This window comes from Bufo bufo, chromosome 3 (assembly GCF_905171765.1).
Source record: "Bufo bufo chromosome 3, aBufBuf1.1, whole genome shotgun sequence".
Classification (NCBI taxonomy): domain Eukaryota; kingdom Metazoa; phylum Chordata; class Amphibia; order Anura; family Bufonidae; genus Bufo; species Bufo bufo.
In genome coordinates this window covers 688,387,302-688,410,196 of record NC_053391.1, presented here as the reverse complement: position 1 = coordinate 688,410,196, position 22,895 = coordinate 688,387,302, and positions in this window count along the sequence as shown.

The following is a 22,895-nucleotide window of genomic DNA, read 5'->3' as shown; positions in this document are numbered from 1 at the left end:
ATCAGGCTTCACGTCACCCACCACTGGAACAGGCCACTGTCACACATTTAGGCCCAGGCACCCAGGCAGAATAGAGAGGTCCCGTAACAGAGAATCTGGCCTTATGTCAGCGCAGAATCTGTCTTCATGTCATAGCAGAGAATCAGGCTTCACGTCACCCACCACTGGAACAGGCCACTGTCACACATTTAGGCCCAGGCACCCAGGCAGAGGAGAGAGGTCCCGTAACAGAGAATCTGGCCTTATGTCAGCGCAGAATCTGTATTCATGTCATAGCAGAGAATCAGGCTTCACGTCACCCACCACTGGAACAGGCCACTGTCACACATTTAGGCCCCGGCACCCAGACAGAGGAGAGCGGTCCCGTAACAGAGAATCTGGCCTTATGTCAGCACAGAATCTGTCTTCATGTCATAGCAGAGAATCAGGCTTCACGTCAGCCACCACTGGAACAGGCCACTGTCACACATTTAGGCCCAGGCACCCAGGCAGAGGAGAGCGGTCCCGTAACAGAGAATCTGGCCTTATGTCAGCGCAGAATCTGTCTTCATGTCATAGCAGAGAATCAGGCTTCACGTCACCCACCACTGGAACAGGCCACTGTCACACATTTAGGCCCCGGCACCCAGACAGAGGAGAGCGGTCCCGTAACAGAGAATCTGGCCTTATGTCAGCGCAGAATCTGTCTTCATGTCATAGCAGAGAATCAGGCTTCACGTCACCCACCACTGGAACAGGCCACTGTCACACATTTAGGCCAGGCACCCAGGCAGAGGAGAGAGGTCCCGTAACAGAGAATCTGGCCTTATGTCAGCACAGAATCTGTCTTCATGTCATAGCAGAGAATCAGGCTTCACGTCACCCACCACTGGAACAGGCCACTGTCACACATTTAGGCCCCGGCACCCAGACAGAGGAGAGCGGTCCCGTAACAGAGAATCTGGCCTTATGTCAGCGCAGAATCTGTATTCATGTCATAGCAGAGAATCAGGCTTCACGTCACCCACCACTGGAACAGGCCACTGTCACACATTTAGGCCCCGGCACCCAGACAGAGGAGAGTGGTCCCGTAACAAAGAATCTGGCCTTATGTCAGCGCAGAATCTGTATTCATGTCATAGCAGAGAATCAGGCTTCACGTCAGCCACCACTGGAACAGGCCACTGTCACACATTTAGGCCCAGGCACCCAGGCAGAGGAGAGCGGTCCCGTAACAGAGAATCTGGCCTTATGTCAGCGCAGAATCTGTCTTCATGTCATAGCAGAGAATCAGGCTTCACGTCACCCACCACTGGAGCAGGCCACTGTCACACATTTAGGCCCAGGCACCCAGACAGAGGAGAGGTTCATTCAACTTTGGGTTGCCCTGCAATATAATGGTAAAATGAAATTAAAAATAGTATTGAATGAGGAAGTGCCCTGGAGTAGAATAATATATTGTTAAGGGGAGGTAGTTAATATCTAATCTGCACAAGGGATGGACAGGTCCTGTGGGATCCATGCCTGGTTCATTTTTATGAACGTCAGCATGTCCACATTGGCTGTAGACAGGCGGCTGCGTTTGTCTGTAATGACGCCCCCTGCCGTGCTGAATACACGTTCAGACAAAACGCTGGCCGCCGGGCAGGCCAGCACCTCCAAGGCATAAAAGGCTAGCTCTGGCCACGTGGACAATTTGGAGACCCAGAAGTTGAATGGGGCCGAACCATCAGTCAGTACGTGGAGGGGTGTGCACAGGTACTGTTCCACCATGTTAGTGAAATGTTGCCTCCTGCTAACATGTTCCGTATCAGGTGGTGGTGCACTTAGCTGTGGCGTGTTGATAAAACTTTTCCACATCTCTGCCATGCTAACCCTGCCCTCAGAGGAGCTGGGCGTGACACAGCTGCGTTGGCGACCTCTTGCTCCTCCTCTGCCTTCGCCTTGGGCTTCCACTGGTTCCCCTGTGACATTTGGGAATGCTCTCAGTAGCGCGTCTACCAACGTGCGCTTGTACTCGCGCATCTTCCTATCACGCTCCAGTGTAGGAAGTAAGGTGGGCACATTGTCTTTGTACCAGGGATCCAGCAGGGTGGCAACCCAGTAGTCCGCACACGTTAAAATGTGGGCAACTCTGCTGTCGTTGCGCAGGCACTGCAGCATGTAGTCGCTCATGTGTGCCAGGCTGCCCAGAGGTAAGGACAAGCTGTCTTCTGTGGGAGGCGTATCGTCATCGTCCTGTGTTTCCCCCCCAGCCACGCACCAGTGATGGGCCCGAGCTGCTTTGGGTGCCACCCCGCTGTGAACATGCTTCATCCTCATCCTCCTCCACCTCCTCCTCATCCTCGTCCTCCTCGTCCTCCAGTAGTGGGCCCTGTCTTGCCACATTTGTACCTGGCCTCTGGTGTTGCAAAAAACCTCCCTCTGAGTCACTTCGAAGAGACTGGCCTGAAAGTGCTAAAAATGACCCCTCTTCCTCCTCTTCCTCCTGGGCCACCTCCTCTTCCATCATCGCCCTAAGTGTTTTCTCAAGGAGACATAGAAGTGGTATTGTAACGCTGATAACGGCGTCATCGCCACTGGCCATGTTGGTGGAGTACTCGAAACAGCGCAACAGGGCACACAGGTCTCGCATGGAGGCCCAGTCATTGGTGGTGAAGTGTGTCTGATCCGCAGTGCGACTGACCCGTGCGTGCTGCAGCTGAAACTCCACTATGGCCTGCTGCTGCTCGCACAGTCTGTCCAGCATGTGCAAGGTGGAGTTCCACCTGGTGGGCACGTCGCATATGAGGCGGTGAGCGGGAAGGCCGAAGTTACGCTGTAGCGCAGACAGGCGAGCAACGGCAGGGTGTGAACGCCGGAAGCGCGAACAGACGGCCCGCACTTTATGCAGCAGCTCTGACATGTCGGGGTAGTTGCGAATGAACTTCTGCACCACCAAATTCAGCACATGCGCCAGGCAAGGGATGTGCGTCAATCCAGGTAGGCCAAGAGCTGCAACGAGATTTCGCCCATTATCGCACACCACCAGGCCAGGCTTGAGGCTCACCGGCAGCAACCACTCGTCGGTCTGTTGTTCTATACCCCGCCACAACTCCTGTGCGGTGTGGGGCCTGTCCCCCAAACATATGAGTTTCAGAATGGCCTGCTGACGTTTACCCCGTGCTGTGCTGAAGTTGGTGGTGAAGGTGTGTGGCTGACTGGATGAGCAGGTGGAAGAAGAGAAGGAGGAAGCTGAGTAGGAAGAGACAGGAGGCAAAGAATGTTGCCCTGCGATCCTTAGCGGCAGAAGGACGTGCGCCAAATAGCTCTTCGCCTGGGGCCCAGCCGCCACTACATTTACCCAGTGTGCAGTTAGGGAGATATAGCGTCCCTGGCCGTGCTTACTGGTCCACGTATCTGTGGTTAGGTGGACCTTGCCACAGATGGCGTTGCGCAGTGCACACTTGATTTTATCGGACACTTGTTTGTGCAGGGAAGGCACGGCTCTCTTGGAGAAGTAGTGGCGGCTGGGAACAAAATACTGTGGGACAGCAAGTGACATGAGCTGTTTGAAGCTGTGTGTGTCCACCAGCCTAAATGACAGCATTTCATAGGCCAGTAGTTTAGAAATGCTGGCATTCAGGGCCAGGGATCGAGGGTGGCTAGGTGAGGATTTACGCTTTCTCTCAAATGTTTGTGAGATGGAGAGCTGAACGCTGCCGTGTGACATGGTTGAGATGCTTGGTGACGCAGGTGGTGGTGTTAGTGGTACATCCCATGTTTGCTGGGCGGCAGGTGCCAACGTTCCTCCAGAGGCGGAGGAAGAGGCCGAGGCGGTGGCAGCAGCAGCAGAAGAGGCCGAGGCGGCAGCAGCAGAAGAGGCAGCAGGGGGAGCCTGAGTGACTTCCTTGTTTTTAAGGTGTTTACTCCACTGCAGTTCATGCTTTGCATGCAGGTGCCTGGTCATGCAGGTTGTGCTAAGGTTCAGAACGTTAATGCCTCGCTTCAGGCTCTGATGGCACAGCGTGCAAACCACCCCGGTCTTGTCGTCAGCACATTGTTTGAAGAAGTGCCATGCCAGGGAACTCCTTGAAGCTGCCTTTGGGGTGGTATTCCCATGTCCTCATCATCAGGAAAAATAAGTGGTTGTGCGTTAGTGCATTCTATCTCTTCCACCCCTGGGGAAGGGCTAGGTGGATGCCCTTGGGAAACCCTGGCAGCAGAGTCTTCAAACAGCATAAGAGACTGCTGCATAACTTGAGGCTCAGACAGTTTCCCTGATATGCATGGGGGTGATGTGACAGACCGATGGGCTTGGTTTTCATGCGCCATCTGTGCGCTTTCTGCAGAAGACTGGGTGGGAGATAATGTGAACGTGCTGGATCCACTGTCGGCCACCCAATTGACTAATGCCTGTACCTGCTCAGGCCTTACCATCCTTAGAACGGCATTGGGCCCCACCAAATATCGCTGTAAATTCTGCTGGCTACTGGGACCTGAGGTAGTTGGTTCACTAGGACGTGTGGCTGTGGCAGAACGCCCACGTCCTCTCCCAGCACCAGAGGGTCCACTAACACCACCACTACCATGTCCACGTCCGCGTCCCTTATTAGATGTTTTCCTCATTGTTCCCGTTCACCACAATTTTGAGAATGGCAAATTTGGGAATGCTTTTTCAACCCAGAACAAAAAGTCTGCTTTTACGATCACTACAAATAACTTGACCAGCTAAAACTGTGCAGATTTGGTTGAATAGAGATGTGAGACCTGTTTTTTTTGCGCTGTGTGACAGTTATAGGTTTAATCACAGAATGACACTTCTATCAGCACGCTAGCGTGTGTCTTAGGTTTTTCTGAATGACACTATCAATAACTTCAATGTAAGATTTTCTTTTTTGGATAGATTTCAAGTACGCCTCAAATACCACAAACTAGTTATTTTCAGAATGGCAAATTTGGGAATGCTTTTTCAACCCAGAATAAAAAGTCTGCTTTTACGGTCACTACAAATAACTTGACCAGCTAAAACTGTGCAGATTTGGTTGAATAGAAATGTCAGGTCTATTTATTAGGCGCTGGGTGACAGGCTCAACTTGTCCCTGATGTAATATATGGCCAAAAAATAACCACACTGTTGATGGTTAAATGCACTTCGGTGACACAGGCTCAGCCTGCAGCTGATGTAGGATATAGCACAAAATAACCACACTATCGATGGTTAAATACACTTGGTGATAGCTCGTGCTGGCGCACCACAAGTCACAAAATGGCCGCCGATCACCCCAGAAAAAAAGTGATCTAAAAACGCTCTGGGCAGCCTCAAAAAAGTGAGCAAGTCAATATTAGCACTTCAATGATCCACAGCTGCAGATCGATCACAGAATGAAGTCTTTTGGAGGAGTTAATCTGCCTAATCTCGCCCTAACGTCGCAGCTGCAACCTCTCCCTATACTGATCATAGCAGAGTGACGTGCGGCGCTACGTGACTCCAGCTTAAATAGAGGCTGGGTCACATGGTGCACTGGCCAATCACAGCCATGCCAATAGTAGGCAAGGCTGTGAGGGCCTCTTGGGGCAAGTAGTATGACGCTTGTTGATTGGCTGCTTTGCAGCCTTTCAAAAAGCGCCAAGAAAGCGCCGAACACCGAACCCGAACACGGACTTTTACGAAAATGTTCGGGTTCGGGTCCGTGTCACGGACACCCCAAAATTCGGTACGAACCCGAACTATACAGTTCGGGTTCGCTCATCCCTAGTTATGAAGTCACTTTAAGGAGCTTACATAACAGAAACCACCAACCAATGACGCCGTTTCACAAACGACCCCCCCCCCTTCAAATTATTCAAAATTGATTTTTACAAACTTTGTTAACCAATAGGTGTTTTACAGGAATTAAAGTAAAATGGAGGTTAAATGTAAAAAATTAATTTTTTGTGCAAATTTTCTATTTTGATCAATTTTTCATGTGACATAGCAAAGGTTAACAACAAAGCAAACCTCAATATTTATTACCCTTATTACCCCATATGTGGTTGTATCCTGCTGTAAGGGCACAAGGCAGGGCACAAAAGGAAAGGAGTGCCATGTGGTTTTTGGGAGGCAGATTTTGCTGGAATGATTTTTGGGTGCATTGTCACATTTGAAGAGACTATGAGGTACCCCTAGAAAGGAAATTCATCAATAGTAGCCCATTTTGGAAACTACACCCAATAAGAAATTAATCGAGGGGTGCAGTGAGTAGAGTTGAGCGGGTTCGAGAAGTTCGGCCGAACTTCGCGGAAATGTTCGGGTTCCGGATCCGAACCCGAACCGAACTTCGTCCCGAACCCAAACCCCATTGAAGTCAATGGGGACCCAAACTTTTGGGCACTAAAAAGGCTGTAAAACAGCCCAGGAAAGAGCTAGAGGGCTGTAAAAGGCAGCAACATGTAGGTAAATCCCCTGCAAACAAATGTGGATAGGGAAATGAATTAAAATAAAAAATAAAAAAATAAAAATGACCCAATATCAATTGGACAGGTCCTGTGGGATGGACAGGTCCTGTGGGATCCATGCCTGGTTCATTTTTATGAACGTCAGCTTGTCCACATTGGCTGTAGACAGGCGGCTGCGTTTGTCTGTAATGACGCCCCCTGCCATGCTGAATACACGTTCAGACAAAACGCTGGCTGCCGGGCAGGCCAGCCCCTCCAAGGCATAAAAGGCTAGCTCTGGCCACGTGGACAATTTGGAGACCCAGAAGTTGAATGGGGCTGAACCATCAGTCAGTACGTGGAGGGGTGTGCACAGGTACTGTTCCACCATGTTAGTGAAATGTTGCCTCCTGCTAACACGTTCCGTATCAGGTGGTGGTGCACTTAGCTGTGGCGTGTTGACAAAACTTTTCCACATCTCTGCCATGCTAACCCTGCCCTCAGAGGAGCTGGCCGTGACACAGCTGCGTTGGCGACCTCTTGCTCCTCCTCTGCCTTCGCCTTGGGCTTCCACTGGTTCCCCTGTGACATTTGGGAATGCTCTCAGTAGCGCGTCTACCAACGTGCGCTTGTACTCGCGCATCTTCCTATCACGCTCCAGTGTAGGAAGTAAGGTGGGCACATTGTCTTTGTACCGGGGATCCAGCAGGGTGGCAACCCAGTAGTCCGCACACGTTAAAATGTGGGCAACTCTGCTGTCGTTGCGCAGGCACTGCAGCATGTAGTCGCTCATGTGTGCCAGGCTGCCCAGAGGTAAGGACAAGCTGTCCTCTGTGGAAGGCGTATCGTCATCGTCCTGAGTTTCCCCCCAGCCACGCACCAGTGATGGGCCCAAGCTGCTTTGGGTGCCACCCCGCTGTGAACATGCTTCATCCTCATCCTCCTCCACCTCTTCCTCATCCTCGTCCTCCAGTAGTGGGCCCTGTCTGGCCACATTTGTACCTGGCCTCTGGTGTTGCAAAAAACCTCCCTCTGAGTCACTTCGAAGAGACTGGCCTGAAAGTGCTAAAAATGACCCCTCTTCCTCCTCTTCCTCCTGGGCCACCTCCTCTTCCATCATCGCCCTAAGTGTTTTCTCAAGGAGACATAGAAGTGGTATTGTAACGCTGATAACGGCGTCATCGCCACTGGCCATGTTGGTGGAGTACTCGAAACAACGCAACAGGGCACACAGGTCTCGCATGGAGGCCCAGTCATTGGTGGTGAAGTGTGTCTGATCCGCAGTGCGACTGACCCGTGCGTGCTGCAGCTGAAACTCCACTATGGCCTGCTGCTGCTCGCACAGTCTGTCCAGCATATGCAAGGTGGAGTTCCACCTGGTGGGTACGTCGCATATGAGGCGGTGAGCGGGAAGGCCGAAGTTACGCTGTAGCGCAGACAGGCGAGCAGCGGCAGGGTGTGAACGCCGGAAGCGCGAACAGACGGCCCGCACTTTATGCAGCAGCTCTGACATGTCGGGGTAGTTGCGAATGAACTTCTGCACCACCAAATTCAGCACATGCGCCAGGCAAGGGATGTGCGTCAAACCGGCTAGTCCCAGAGCTGCAACGAGATTTCGCCCATTATCGCACACCACCAGGCCGGGCTTGAGGCTCACCGGCAGCAACCTCTCGTCGGTCTGTTGTTCTATACCCCGCCACAACTCCTGTGCGGTGTGGGGCCTGTCCCCCAAACATATGAGTTTCAGAATGGCCTGCTGACGTTTACCCCGGGCTGTGCTGAAGTTGGTGGTGAAGGTGTGTGGCTGACTGGATGAGCAGGTGGAAGAAGAGGAGGAGGAAGCTGAGTAGGAGGAGGAGGAGACAGGAGTCAAAGAATGTTGCCCTGCGATCCTTGGCGGCGGAAGGACGTGCGTCAAACAGCTCTCCGCCTGGGGCCCAGCCGCCACTACATTTACCCAGTGTGCAGTTAGGGAGATATAGCGTCCCTGGCCGTGCTTACTGGTCCACGTATCTGTGGTTAGGTGGACCTTGCCACAGATGGCGTTGCGCAGTGCACACTTGATTTTATCGGACACTTGTTTGTGCAGGGAAGGCACGGCTCTCTTGGAGAAATAGTGGCGGCTGGGAACAACATACTGTGGGACAGCAAGTGACATGAGCTGTTTGAAGCTGTGTGTGTCCACCAGCCTAAATGACAGCATTTCATAGGCCAGTAGTTTAGAAATGCTGGCATTCAGGGCCAGGGATCGAGGGTGGCTAGGTGGGAATTTACGCTTTCTCTCAAATGTTTGTGAGATGGAGAGCTGAACGCTGCCGTGTGACATGGTTGAGATGCTTGGTGACGCAGGTGGTGGTGTTGGTGGTACATCCCATGTTTGCTGGGCGGCAGGTGCAAACGTTCCTCCAGAGGCGGAGGAAGAGGCCAAGGCGGCGGCAGCAGCAGAAGAGGACAAGGCGGCAGCAGCAGAAGACGTAGCAGGGGGAGCCTGAGTGACTTCTTTGTTTTTAAGGTGTTTACTCCACTGCAGTTCATACTTTGCATGCAGGTGCCTGGTCATGCAGGTTGTGCTAAGGTTCAGAACGTTAATGCCTCGCTTCAGGCTCTGATGGCACAGCGTGCAAACCACTCGGGTCTTGTCGTCAGCACATTGTTTAAAGAAGTGCCATGCCAGGGAACTCCTTGAAGCTGCCTTTGGGGTGCTCGGTCCCAGATGGCGGCGGTCAGTAGCAGGCGGAGTTTCTTGGCGGCGGGTGTTTTGATTTTGCCCACTGCTCCCTCTTTTGCTACGCTGTTGGCTCGGTCTCACCACTGCCTCTTCCTCTGAACTGTGAAAGTCAGTGGCACGACCTTCATTCCATGTGGGGTCTAGGACCTCATCGTCCCGTGCATCGTCTTCCACCCAGTCTTGATCCCTGACCTCCTGTTCAGTCTGCACACTGCAGAAAGACGCAGCAGTTGGCACCTGTGTTTCATCATCATCAGAGACGTGCTGAGGTGGTATTCCCATGTCCTCATCATCAGGAAACATAAGTGGTTGTGCGTTAGTGCATTCTATCTCTTCCACCCCTGGGGAAGGGCTAGGTGGATGCCCTTGGGAAACCCTGGCAGCAGAGTCTTCAAACAGCATAAGAGACTGCTGCATAACTTGAGGCTCAGACAGTTTCCCTGGTATGCATGGGGGTGATGTGACAGACTGATGGGCTTGGTTTTCATGCGCCATCTGTGCGCTTTCTGCAGAAGACTGGGTGGGAGATAATGTGAATGTGCTGGATGCACTGTCGGCCACCCAATTGACTAATGCCTGTACCTGCTCAGGCCTTACCATCCTTAGAACGGCATTGGGCCCCACCAAATATCGCTGTAAATTCTGCTGGCTACTGGGACCTGAGGTAGTTGGTTCACTAGGACGTGTGGCTGTGGCAGAACGCCCACGTCCTCTCCCAGCACCAGAGGGTCCACTAACACCACCACGACCATGTCCAAGTCCGCGTCCCTTATTAGATGTTTTCCTCATTGTTCCCGTTCACCACAATTTTGAAAATGGCAAATTTGGGAATAGTTTTTTAACCCAGAACAAAAACTGTGCTTTTACGGTCACTACAAATAACTTGACCAGCTAAAACAGTACAGATTTGGTTGAATAGAAATGTGAGGCCTATTTTTTTCGCGCTGTGTGACAGATATACCTTTAATCACAGAATTAGACTTGTATCTGCACGGTAGCGTGTGTGTTAAGTTTTGCTGAATGACACTATCAGCACCTTGAATCTAAGATATTCTTTTTGGGATAGATTCAAAGTAGGCCTGATATAGCAGAAACTACTAATTTTGAGAATGGCAAATTTGGGAATAGTTTTTCAACCCAGAACAAAAACTGTGCTTTTACGGTCACTACAAATAACTTGACCAGCTAAAACAGTACTGATTTGGAGGAATAAAAATGTCAGGTCTATTTTTTAGGCGCTGGGTGACAGGCTCAACTTGCCCCTGATGTAGTATATGGCCAAAAAATAACAGCACTATTGATGGTTAAATGCACTTGTTTGACACAGGCTCAGCCTGCACCTGATGTAATCAGAAGAAAATAGAAAGACCCCGGATCTACCAGACACAATTGAGGGACAATGCCTACTCAGTATAGATGTACTGGGACATCCGAAAAGGAAATAACTCGGTACAAGCTCCGAGTGCAATGGTAGAAAACGAGTGAAAAGAAGCTCAAAGTACCAAAAGTAATAATAGTAGCAAAGTAGAATATTTTATTGAATCAAAAACATAATAAAAGACACATATACAATTGATGCCACAAACAGGGGAGAGGGAGCAGGGAAGGAGAGAACAAGCGCCACCCTGGATGGCCACAACTCACAAGGTCACAAGATATATAAATACATAAATAATAATGGTAAAATCATGATGGTGCATAGGGTACAGTGACCAGCTCATGAACCATGTACAAAAGTATAAATAATGATGTTATGAGGTGAGGTAAGAATCAATGAAAAAGCCGACCACGGCAGTGGTGCAGAGTATGCTGACCAGGGTACAATGTAAGAAAAATAAATATGAGGCCAGCAGGAGGATAACAGCGCCGAGTAAGGAGTCTCAACATCGGCGGCACAAGAGCCGTGGGAGGGAAACAATGATCAAACACTCACCTCAAAATGGGTTCGCTCATCCCTAGTGCTAATCAAACCGTCATCTCATCCCGCAAAAATCATACCCTACTTAAGATAATCGCCCAAAAACTGAAATAACTATGGCTTTTAGACTATGGAGACACTAAAACATGATTTTTTTGGTTTCAAAAATGAAATCATTGTGTAAAACTTACATAAATAAAAAAGAAGTATATATATTAGGCATCACCGCATCCGTAATAACCTGCTTTATAAAAATATTACATTACCTAACCCCTCAGGTGAATACTGTAAAAAATAAAAACGGTGTAAAAAAGCCATTTTTTGTCACCTTACATCACAAAAAGTGTAATAGCAAGTGACCAAAAAGTCATACGCATTCCAAAATAGTGCCAATCAAACCGTAATCTCATCCCGCAAAAATCGTACCCTACCCAAGATAATCGCTCAAAAACTGAAAAAACTATGGCTCTCAGACTATGGAGATACAAAAACATGATTTTTTTTGTTTCAAAAATGAAATCATTGTGTAAAACTTACATAATAAAAAAAGTATATATATTGGGTATCGACGCGTCCGTATTAACCTGCTCTATAAAAATATCACATGACCTAACCCCTCAGGTGAATACCGTAAAAAAACAAAAAAAATAAAACAGTGTAAAAAAAGCCATTTTTTGTTACCTTATATCACAAAAAGTATAATAGCAAGCGATCAAAAAGTCATACGCAGCACAATATAGTGCTAATCAAACCGTCATCTCATCCCGTAAAAATCATACCCTACCCAAGATAATCGCCCAAAAACTGAAAAAACTATGGCTCTCAGACTATGGAGACACTAAAACATGATTTTTTTGTTTCAAAAATGAAATCATTGTGTAAAACTTACATAAATAAAAAAGAAGTATATATATTAGGCATCACCGCATCCGTAATAACCTGCTTTATAAAAATATCACATTACCTAACCCCTCAGGTGAATACTGTAAAAAATAAAAAATAAAAACGGTATAAAAAAAGCCATTTTTTTGTCACCTTACATCACAAAAAGTGTAATAGCAAGCGATCAAAAAGTCATACGCACCCCAAAATAGTGTCAATCAAACCAACATCTCATCCCGAAAAAAAATCATACCCTACCCAAGATAATCGCCCTAAAACTGACAAAACTATAGCTCTCAGACTATGGAGACACTAAAACATGATTTTTTTTGTTTCAAAAATGAAATCATTGTGTAAAACTTACATTAAAAAAATGATATATATTAATTTTCGCCGCGTCCGTATTAACCCGCTCTATAAAAATATCACATGACCGAACCTCCCTCAGGTGAATTATCGTAAAAAAAACAAAAAAAAAACAGTGTAAAAAAAGCCATTTTTTATCACCTTACATCACAAAATGTGTAATAGCAAGCGATCAAAAAGTCATACGCACCCTAATATAGTCCTAATCAAACCGTCATCTCATCCCGCAAAAATCGTACTCTACCCAAGATAATGCCCAAAAACTGAAAAATCTATGGCTCCCAGTCTATGTTTCAAAAATAAAATCATTGTGTAAAACTTACATAAATAAAAAAAAGGATATATATTAGGTATCGCCGCGTCCGTAATAACCTGTTTTATAGAAATATCACGCGACCTAACCCCTCAGGTGAATACTGTAAAAATAAAAAAATAAAAACGGTGTAAAAAAAACAATTTTTTGTTACCTGACATCACAAAAAGTGTAATAGCAAGCGATCAAAAAGTCATACGCAGCACAATATAGTGCTAATCAAACCGTCATCTCATCCCACAAAAAATTAGACCCTACTTAAGATAATCACCTAAAAACTGAAAAAACTATGGCTCTCAAACAATGGAGACACGAAAACATGATTTTTTTGGTTTCAAAAATGAAATCATTGTGTAAAACTTACATAAATAAATAAAATTATATATATTGGGTATCGCCGCATCCGTATTAACCTTCTCTATAAAAATATCACATCACCTAACCCCTCAGGTGAATACCGTAAAAAAAAAAAAAAAAACGGTGTAAAAAAAGCCATTTTTTGTCACCTTACATCACAAAAAGTGCAATAGCAAGCGATCAAAAAGACATACGTACCCAAAAATAGTGCCAATCAAACCGTCATCTCATCCCGCAAAAATCGTACCTACCTAAGATAATCGCTCAAAAACTGAAAAAACTATGGCTCTCAGACTATGGAGACACAAAAACATGATTTTTTTGGTTTCAAAAATGAAATCATTGTGTAAAACTTACATAAATAAAAAAAAAGTATATTTCTTGGGTATCGCCGCATCCGTATTAACCTGCTCTATAAAAATATCACATGACGTAACCCCTCAGGTGAATACCGTAAAAAAACAAAAAAAATAAAACGGTGTAAAAAAAGCCATTTTTTGTTACTTTATATCACAAAAAGTATAATAGCAAGCGATCAAAAAGTCATACGCAGCACAATATAGTGCTAATCAAACTGTCATCTCATCCCGAAAAAATCATACCCTACTTAAGATAATCGCCCAAAAACTGAAAAAACTATGGCTCTCAGACTATGGAGACACTAAAACATGATTTTTTTGGTTTCAAAAATGAAATCATTGTGTAAAACTTACATAAATAAAAAAGAAGTATATATATTAGGCATCACCGCATCCGTAATAACCTGCTTTATAAAAATATTACATTACCTAACCCCTCAGGTGAATACTGTAAAAAATAAAAAATAAAAACGGTGTAAAAAAGCCATTTTTTGTCACCTTACATCACAAAAAGTGTAATAGCAAGTGACCAAAAAGTCATACGCACCCCAAAATAGTGCCAATCAAACCGTAATCTCATCCCGCAAAAATCGTACCCTACCCAAGATAATCGCTCAAAAACTGAAAAAACTAAGGCTCTCAGACTATGGCGATACAAAAACATGATTTTTTTTGTTTCAAAAATGAAATCATTGTGTAAAACTTACATAACTAAAAAAAGTATATATATTGGGTATCGACGTGTCCGTATTAACCTGCTCTATAAAAATATCACATGACCTAACCCCTCAGGTGAATACCTTAAAAAAACAAAAAAAATAAAACAGTGTAAAAAAAGCCATTTTTTGTTACCTTATATCACAAAAAGTATAATAGCAAGCGATCAAAAAGTCATACGCAGCACAATATAGTGCTAATCAAACCGTCATCTCATCCCGTAAAAATCATACCCTACCCAAGATAATCGCCCAAAAACTGAAAAAACTATGGCTCTCAGACTATGGAGACACTAAAACATGATTTTTTGTTTTAAAAATGAAATCATTGTGTAAAACTTACATAAATAAAAAAAAGTATATATATTAGGTATCGCCGCGTCCATAATAACCTTCTTTATAAAAATATCACATGACCTAACCCCTCAGGTGAATACCGTAAAAAATAGAAAAAAAAAACGGTGTAAAAAAAGCTATTTTTTGTCACCTTACATCACAAAAAGTGTAATAGCAAGCAATCAAAAAGTCATACGCACCCCAAAATACTGCCAATCAAACCATCATCTCATCCCGCAAGAAATGAGACTCTACCTAATATAATCGCCCAAAAACTGAAAAAACTATAGCTCTCAGACTATGGAGACACTAAAACATGATTTTTTTAATTTAAAAAATGAAATCATTGTGTAAAACTTACATTAAAAAAATCGATATATATTAGGTATCGCCGCGTCCGCAATAACCTGCCCTATAGAAATATCACATGACCTAACCCCTCAGGTGAATACCGTAAAAAATAAAAACAGTGTAAATAAAGCCATTTTTTGTCACCTTACATCACAAAAAGTGTAATAGCAAGCGATCAAAAAGTCATACGCACCCCAAAATACTGCCAATCAAACCATCATCTCATCCCGCAAGAAATGAGACTCTACCTAATATAATCGCCCAAAAACTGAAAAAACTATAGCTCTCAGATAGAGTTGAGCGAACACCTGGATGTTCGGGTTCGACGAGTTCGGCCGAACTTTCGAAAAATGTTCGGGTTCGGGATCCGAACTCGACCCGAACTTCATCCCGAACCCGAACCCCATAGAAGTCAATGGGGACCCGAACTTTTGGGCACTAAAAAGGCTGTAAAACACACCCGGAAAGGGCTAGAGGGCTGCAAAAGGCAGCAAAATGTAGTTAAATCCCCTGCAAACAAATGTAGATAGGGAAATGATGAGTTAACATAAAATAAATAAAAATTAAACAATATTAATTGGAGTGAGGTCCCATAGCACAGAATCAGGCTTCAAGTCACCCACCAATGGAGAAGGTCACATACTATTATTTTGACCACAGCACCCAGACAAAGGAGAGAGGTCCCACAGCAGAGAACCAGGCATCATATCACCCACCACAGGAGTAGGCCACCATTTAGTTACTTTGACCCCTACACCCAGACGGAGGAGAGAGGTTACACAGCAGAGAATCAGGCATTTAGATCACCCACCACAGGAGTAGGCCACCATTGAATCAGACCCCGGCAACCATGTCAGATGGCACAAGCATAAGCTTTATATCAATCAGCACAGGAGAAGGCGACTTTGACAGACTTTGACCCCTACACCCGGACGGAGGAGAGAGGTTTCAAAGCAGAGAATCAGGCATTTAGATCACCCACCACAGGAGTAGGCCCCAATTTAATGGGACCCCGGCAACCATGTCAGATGGCACAACCATCAGCTTCATATCAATCAGCACAGGAGAAGGCGACTTTGAAAGACTTTGACCCCTACACCCAGACGGAGGAGAGAGGTTTCACAGCAGAGAATCAGGCATTTAGATCACCCACCACAGGAGTAGGCCCCCATTGAATCAGACCCTGGCAACCATGTCAGATGGCACAACCATCAGCTTTATATCAATCAGCACAGGAGAAGGCGACTTTGAAAGACTTTGACCCCTACACCCAGATGGAGGAGAGAGGTTTCACAGCAGAGAATCAGGCATCATATCAACCACCACAGGAGAAGCCACCATTTAGTTACTTTGACCCCTGCACCCAGGAAGAGGAGAGAGGCACCACAGCACATATTCTGGCATCATATCAGCCACCACAGGAGAAGCCACCATTGAGTTACTTTGACCCCCGCACCCAGGAAGAGGAGAGAGGCACCACAGCACATATTCTGGCATCATATCAGCCACCACAGGAGAAGCCACCATTGAGTTACTTTGACCCCCGCACCCAGGAAGAGGAGAGAGGCACCACAGCACATATTCTGGCATCATATCAGCCACCACAGGAGAAGCCACCATTGAGTTACTTTGACCCCTGCACCCAGGAAGAGGAGAGAGGCCCCACAGCACATATTCTGGCATCATATCAGCCACCACAGGAGAAGCCACCATTTAGTTACTTTGACCCCTTCACCCAAACAGAGGAGAGAGGTTCCACATCAGAGAATCAGGCATCATATCAACCACCACAGGAGTAGGCCACAATTTAATGGGACCCCGGCAACCATGTCAGATGGCACAACCATCAGCTTCATATCAATCAGCACAGGAGAAGGCGACTTTGAAAGACTTTGACCCCTACACCCAGACGGAGGAGAGAGGTTTCACAGCAGAGAATCAGGCATTTAGATCACCCACCACAGGAGTAGGCCCCCATTGAATCAGACCCTGGCAACCATGTCAGATGGCGCAACCATCAGCTTTATATCAATCAGCACAGGAGAAGCCACCATTGAGTTACTTTGACCCCTGCACCCAGGAAGAGGAGAGAGGCCCCACAGCACATATTCTGGCTTCATATCAGCCACCACAGGAGAAGCCACCATTGAGTTACTTTGACCCCCGCACCCAGGAAGAGGAGAGAGGCACCACAGCACATATTCTGGCATCATATCAGCCACCACAGGAGAAGCCACCATTGAGTTACTTTGACCCCTGCACCCAGGAAGAGGAGAGAGGCCCCACAGCACATATTCTGGCATCATACTAACCACCACAGGAGAAGCCACCATTGAGTTACTTTGACCCCTGCACCCAGGAAGAGGAGAGAGGCCCCACAGCACATATTCTGGCTTCATATCAGCCACCACAGGAGAAGCCACCATTGAGTTACTTTGACCCCCGCACCCAGGAAGAGGAGAGAGGCACCACAGCACATATTCTGGCATCATATCAGCCACCACAGGAGAAGCCACCATTGAGTTACTTTGACCCCTGCACCCAGGAAGAGGAGAGAGGCCCCACAGCACATATTCTGGCATCATACTAACCACCACAGGAGAAGCCACCATTGAGTTACTTTGACCCCTGCACCCAGGAAGAGGAGAGAGGCCCCACAGCACATATTCTGGCATCATATCAGCCACCACAGGAGAAGCCACCATTGAGTTACTTTGACCCCCGCACCCAGGAAGAGGAGAGAGGCACCACAGCACATATTCTGGCATCATATCAGCCACCACAGGAGAAGCCACCATTGAGTTACTTTGACCCCCGCACCCAGGAAGAGGAGAGAGGCACCACAGCACATATTCAGGCATCATATCACACACCACAGGAGAAGGCCTCTTTCAGTGATTTAGGCCTTTGGACCCAGACAGAGGAGAGAGGCACCACAGCACATATTCTGGCATCATATCAGCCACCACAGGAGAAGCCACCATTGAGTTACTTTGACCCCTGCACCCAGGAAGAGGAGAGAGGCCCCACAGCACATATTCTGGCATCATATCAGCCACCACAGGAGAAGCCACCATTGAGTTACTTTGACCCCTGCACCCAGGAAGAGGAGAGAGGCCCCACAGCACATATTCTGGCATCATACTAACCACCACAGGAGAAGCCAGCATTGAGTTACTTTGACCCCTGCACCCAGGAAGAGGAGAGAGGCCCCACAGCACATATTCTGGCATCATATCAGCCACCACAGGAGAAGCCACCATTGAGTTACTTTGACCCCCGCACCCAGGAAGAGGAGAGAGGCACCACAGCACATATTCTGGCATCATATCAGCCACCACAGGAGAAGCCACCATTGAGTTACTTTGACCCCTGCACCCAGGAAGAGGAGAGAGGCCCCACAGCACATATTCTGGCATCATATCAGCCACCACAGGAGAAGCCACCATTGAGTTACTTTGACCCCCGCACCCAGGAAGAGGAGAGAGGCACCACAGCACATATTCTGGCATCATATCAGCCACCACAGGAGAAGCCACCATTGAGTTACTTTGACCCCCGCACCCAGGAAGAGGAGAGAGGCACCACAGCACATATTCAGGCATCATATCACACACCACAGGAGAAGGCCTCTTTCAGTGATTTAGGCCTTTGGACCCAGACAGAGGAGAGAGGCACCACAGCACATATTCTGGCATCATATCAGCCACCACAGGAGAAGCCACCATTGAGTTACTTTGACCCCTGCACCCAGGAAGAGGAGAGAGGCCCCACAGCACATATTCTGGCATCATATCAGCCACCACAGGAGAAGCCACCATTGAGTTACTTTGACCCCTGCACCCAGGAAGAGGAGAGAGGCCCCACAGCACATATTCTGGCATCATACTAACCACCACAGGAGAAGCCACCATTGAGTTACTTTGACCCCTGCACCCAGGAAGAGGAGAGAGGCCCCACAGCACATATTCTGGCATCATATCAGCCACCACAGGAGAAGCCACCATTGAGTTACTTTGACCCCCGCACCCAGGAAGAGGAGAGAGGCACCACAGCACATATTCTGGCATCATATCAGCCACCACAGGAGAAGCCACCATTGAGTTACTTTGACCCCTGCACCCAGGAAGAGGAGAGAGGCCCCACAGCACATATTCTGGCATCATATCAGCCACCACAGGAGAAGCCACCATTGAGTTACTTTGACCCCCGCACCCAGGAAGAGGAGAGAGGCACCACAGCACATATTCTGGCATCATATCAGCCACCACAGGAGAAGCCACCATTGAGTTACTTTGACCCCTGCACCCAGGAAGAGGAGAGAGGCACCACAGCACATATTCAGGCATCATATCACACACCACAGGAGAAGGCCTCTTTCAGTGATTTAGGCCTTTGGACCCAGACAGAGGAGAGAGGCACCACTGCACATATTCTGGCATCATATCAGCCACCACAGGAGAAGCCACCATTGAGTTACTTTGACCCCTGCACCCAGGAAGAGGAGAGAGGCCCCACAGCACATATTCTGGCATCATATCAGCCACCACAGGAGAAGCCACCATTGAGTTACTTTGACCCCTGCACCCAGGAAGAGGAGAGAGGCCCCACAGCACATATTCTGGCATCATACTAACCACCACAGGAGAAGCCACCATTGAGTTACTTTGACCCCTGCACCCAGGAAGAGGAGAGAGGCCCCACAGCACATATTCTGGCATCATATCAGCCACCACAGGAGAAGCCACCATTGAGTTACTTTGACCCCCGCACCCAGGAAGAGGAGAGAGGCACCACAGCACATATTCAGGCATCATATCACACACCACAGGAGAAGGCCTCTTTCAGTGATTTAGGCCTTTGGACCCAGACAGAGGAGAGAGGCACCACAGCACATATTCTGGCATCATATCAGCCACCACAGGAGAAGCCACCATTGAGTTACTTTGACCCCTGCACCCAGGAAGAGGAGAGAGGCCCCACAGCACATATTCTGGCATCATATCAGCCACCACAGGAGAAGCCACCATTTAGTTACTTTGACCCCTGCACCCAGGAAGAGGAGAGAGGCACCACAGCACATATTCTGGCATCATATCAGCCACCACAGGAGAAGCCACCATTTAGTTACTTTGACCCCTTCACCCAAACAGAGGAGAGAGGTTCCACATCAGAGAATCAGGCATCATATCAACCACCACAGGAGTAGGCCACAATTTAGTTTATTTGACCCCTGCACCCAGGAAGAGGAGAGAGGCCCCACAGCACATATTCTGGCATCATATCACACACCACAGGAGAAGGCCTCTTTCAGTGATTTAGGCCTTTGGACCCAGACAGAGGAGAGAGGTCAGAGATTAGCTTCATATCCCCCAGCACAGCAGAAGACCGCTTTATTTGACTTAGGCCTCAGCACCCAGACAGAAGACAGAGGTAGCATGGCAGAGGTTATGGCTTCATGTCACCCGTTAGTTTAACCGGCCACTTTCATCTGGTTAGGCCCCGGCGCCCAGACAGAGAAGAGTTTCATTCAACTGTGGGTTTCATAAAATTTGTATCAAATAAAGAAGTGGCCCGTAGCACAACAAGACATGTTTTAGGCAGTTAATAAGGACTACTCTGCACAAGGGAGGGACAGGTCCTGTGGGATCCATGCCTGGTTCATCTTTATGAAGGTCAGCTTGTCCACGTTGGCTGTGGACAGGCGGCTGCGCTTGTCAGTAATGACGCCCCCTGCCGTGCTGAATACGCGTTCAGATAAAACGCTGGCCGCCGGGCAGGAAAGCACCTCCAAGGCATAACATGGCCACGTGGACAATTTCGAAACCCAGTAGTTGAATGGGGCCGAACCATCCGTCAGGATGTGGAGGGGTGTGCAGACATACTGTTCAACCATGTTAGTGAAATGCTGCCTCCTGCTAACACGTTCCGTATCAGGTGTCGGTGCAGATAGCTGTGGCGTGGAGACAAAACTTTTCCACATTTCTGCCATGCTAACCCTGCCCTCAGATGAGCTGGCCGTGACACAGCTGCGTTGGCGACCTCTTGCCACTCCTCTGCCTTCACCTTCCACCTGTTCCACTGTGACATGTGGGAATGCTCTCAAGAGCGCCTCTATCAGCGTGCGCTTGTACTCGCGCATCTTACGGTCGCGCTCCAGTTCAGGAATTAAAGTGGGCACATTGTCTTTATACCGGGGATCCAGCAGGGTGGCCACCCAGTAGTCTGCACACGTTAAAACGTGGGCAACTCTGCTGTCGTTGCGCAGGCATTGGAGCATATATTCGCTCATGTGGGCCAGGCTACCCATGGGTAAGGACAAGCTGTCCTCTGTGGGAGGCGTATCGTCATCGTCCACCGTATCCCCCCAGCCACGCACCAGTGATGGGCCTGGGCTGCCACCCCGCTGTGAACTTGCGTCATCCTCGTCCCCCTCCACCTCCTCCTCCTCATCCTCCTCGTCCTCCAGTACAGTGCCTTGGCTGGCGACTTGTGAACCTGTCCTCTGCTGCTTAAACAAACCTCCCTCTGAGCCACTTCGAACAGACTGGCCCGAAAGTGTTAGAAACGAGCCCTCATCCTCCTCCTCCTCCTCCACCTGGGCCACCTCCTCTAACATCATTGCCCTAAGTGTTTTCTCAAGGAGACATAGAAGTGGTATTGTAACGCTGATAACAGTGTCATCGCCACTGGCCATGTTGGTGGAGTACTCGAAACAGCGCAGCAGGGCACACAGGTCTCGCATGGAGGCCCAATCATTGGTGGTGAAGTGGTGCTGTTCGGCAGTACGACTGACGCGAGCGTGCTGCAGCTGAAACTCCACTATGGCCTGCTGCTGCTCGCACAGTCTCTCCAGCATGTGCAAGGTGGAGTTCCACCGGGTGGGCACGTCGCATATGAGGCGGTGAGCGGGAAGGCCGAAGTTCCGCTGTAGCGCAGACAGGCGAGCAGCGGCAGGATGTGAACGGCGGAAGCGCGCACAGACGGCCCGCACTTTATGCAGCAGCTCTGACATGTTGGGGTAGTGGTGAATGAACCTCTGCACCACCAAGTTCAGCACATGCGCCAGGCAAGGGATGTGCGTCAAACCGGCTAGTCCCAGAGCTGCCACGAGATTTCGCCCATTATCGCATAACACCAGGCCTGGCTTGAGGCCCACCGGCAGAAACCACTCGTCGGTCTGTTGTTCAATACCCCGCCACAACTCCTTTGCGCTGTGGGGCCTGTCCCCCAAACATATGAGTTTCAGAATGGCCTGCTGACGTTTACCCCGGGCTGTGCTGAAGTTGGTGATGAAGGTGTGTGGCTGACCGGATGAGCTGGTGGAAGCAGTGGAGGAGGAAGCCGAGTAGGAGGAGGAGGCTACAGGATTCAGAGAATGATGCCCTGCGATCCTAGGGGGCGGAAGGACGTGCGCCAAGGAACTGTCCGCCGGGGGCCCAGCCGCCACTACATTCATCCAGTGTGCAGTTAGTGAGATATAGCGTCCCTGGCCGTGCTTACTGGTCCACGTATCTGTGGTTAGGTGGACCTTGCCACAAATGGCGTTGCGCAGTGCACACTTGATTTTATCGGACACTTGCATGTGCAGGGAAGGCACGGCTGTCTTGGAGAAGTAGTGGCGGCTGGGAACCACATACTGCGGGACAGCCATGGCCATCAGCTGTTTGAAGCTGTCTGTGTCCACCAGCCGGAATGACAGCATTTCAAAGGCCAGCAGTTTAGAAATGCTGGCGTTCAGGCCAAGGGCTCGAGGGTGACTCGGGGGGAATTTGCGCTTCCTCTCTAAGGTTTGAGATATTGAGAGCTGAACGCTGCTGTGTGATATAGTGGAGACGCTAGTTGACGGTGGCGGTGGTGGTGGTGTCGGTGGCACATCCTCTGTTTGCTGCTCGGCAGGTGGCAACATTCCTCTCGAGGCGGAAGCCGAGGCAGCAGCGGTAGAGGGAGCAGGGGGAGCCTCAGCGAGTGCCTGGTTTTTAAGGTGTGTACCCCACTGCAGTTCATGCTTTGCATGTAGATGCCTGGTCATGCAGGTTGTGCTGAGGTTCAGAACGTTAATGCCTCGCCTCAGGCTCTGATGGCAGAGCGTGCAAGTCACTCGGGTCTTGTCGGTAGGACATTGTTTAAAGAAGTGCCATGCCAGGGAACTCTTTGAAGCTGCCTTTGTGGGGCTGGGTCCCTGTTGGCGATG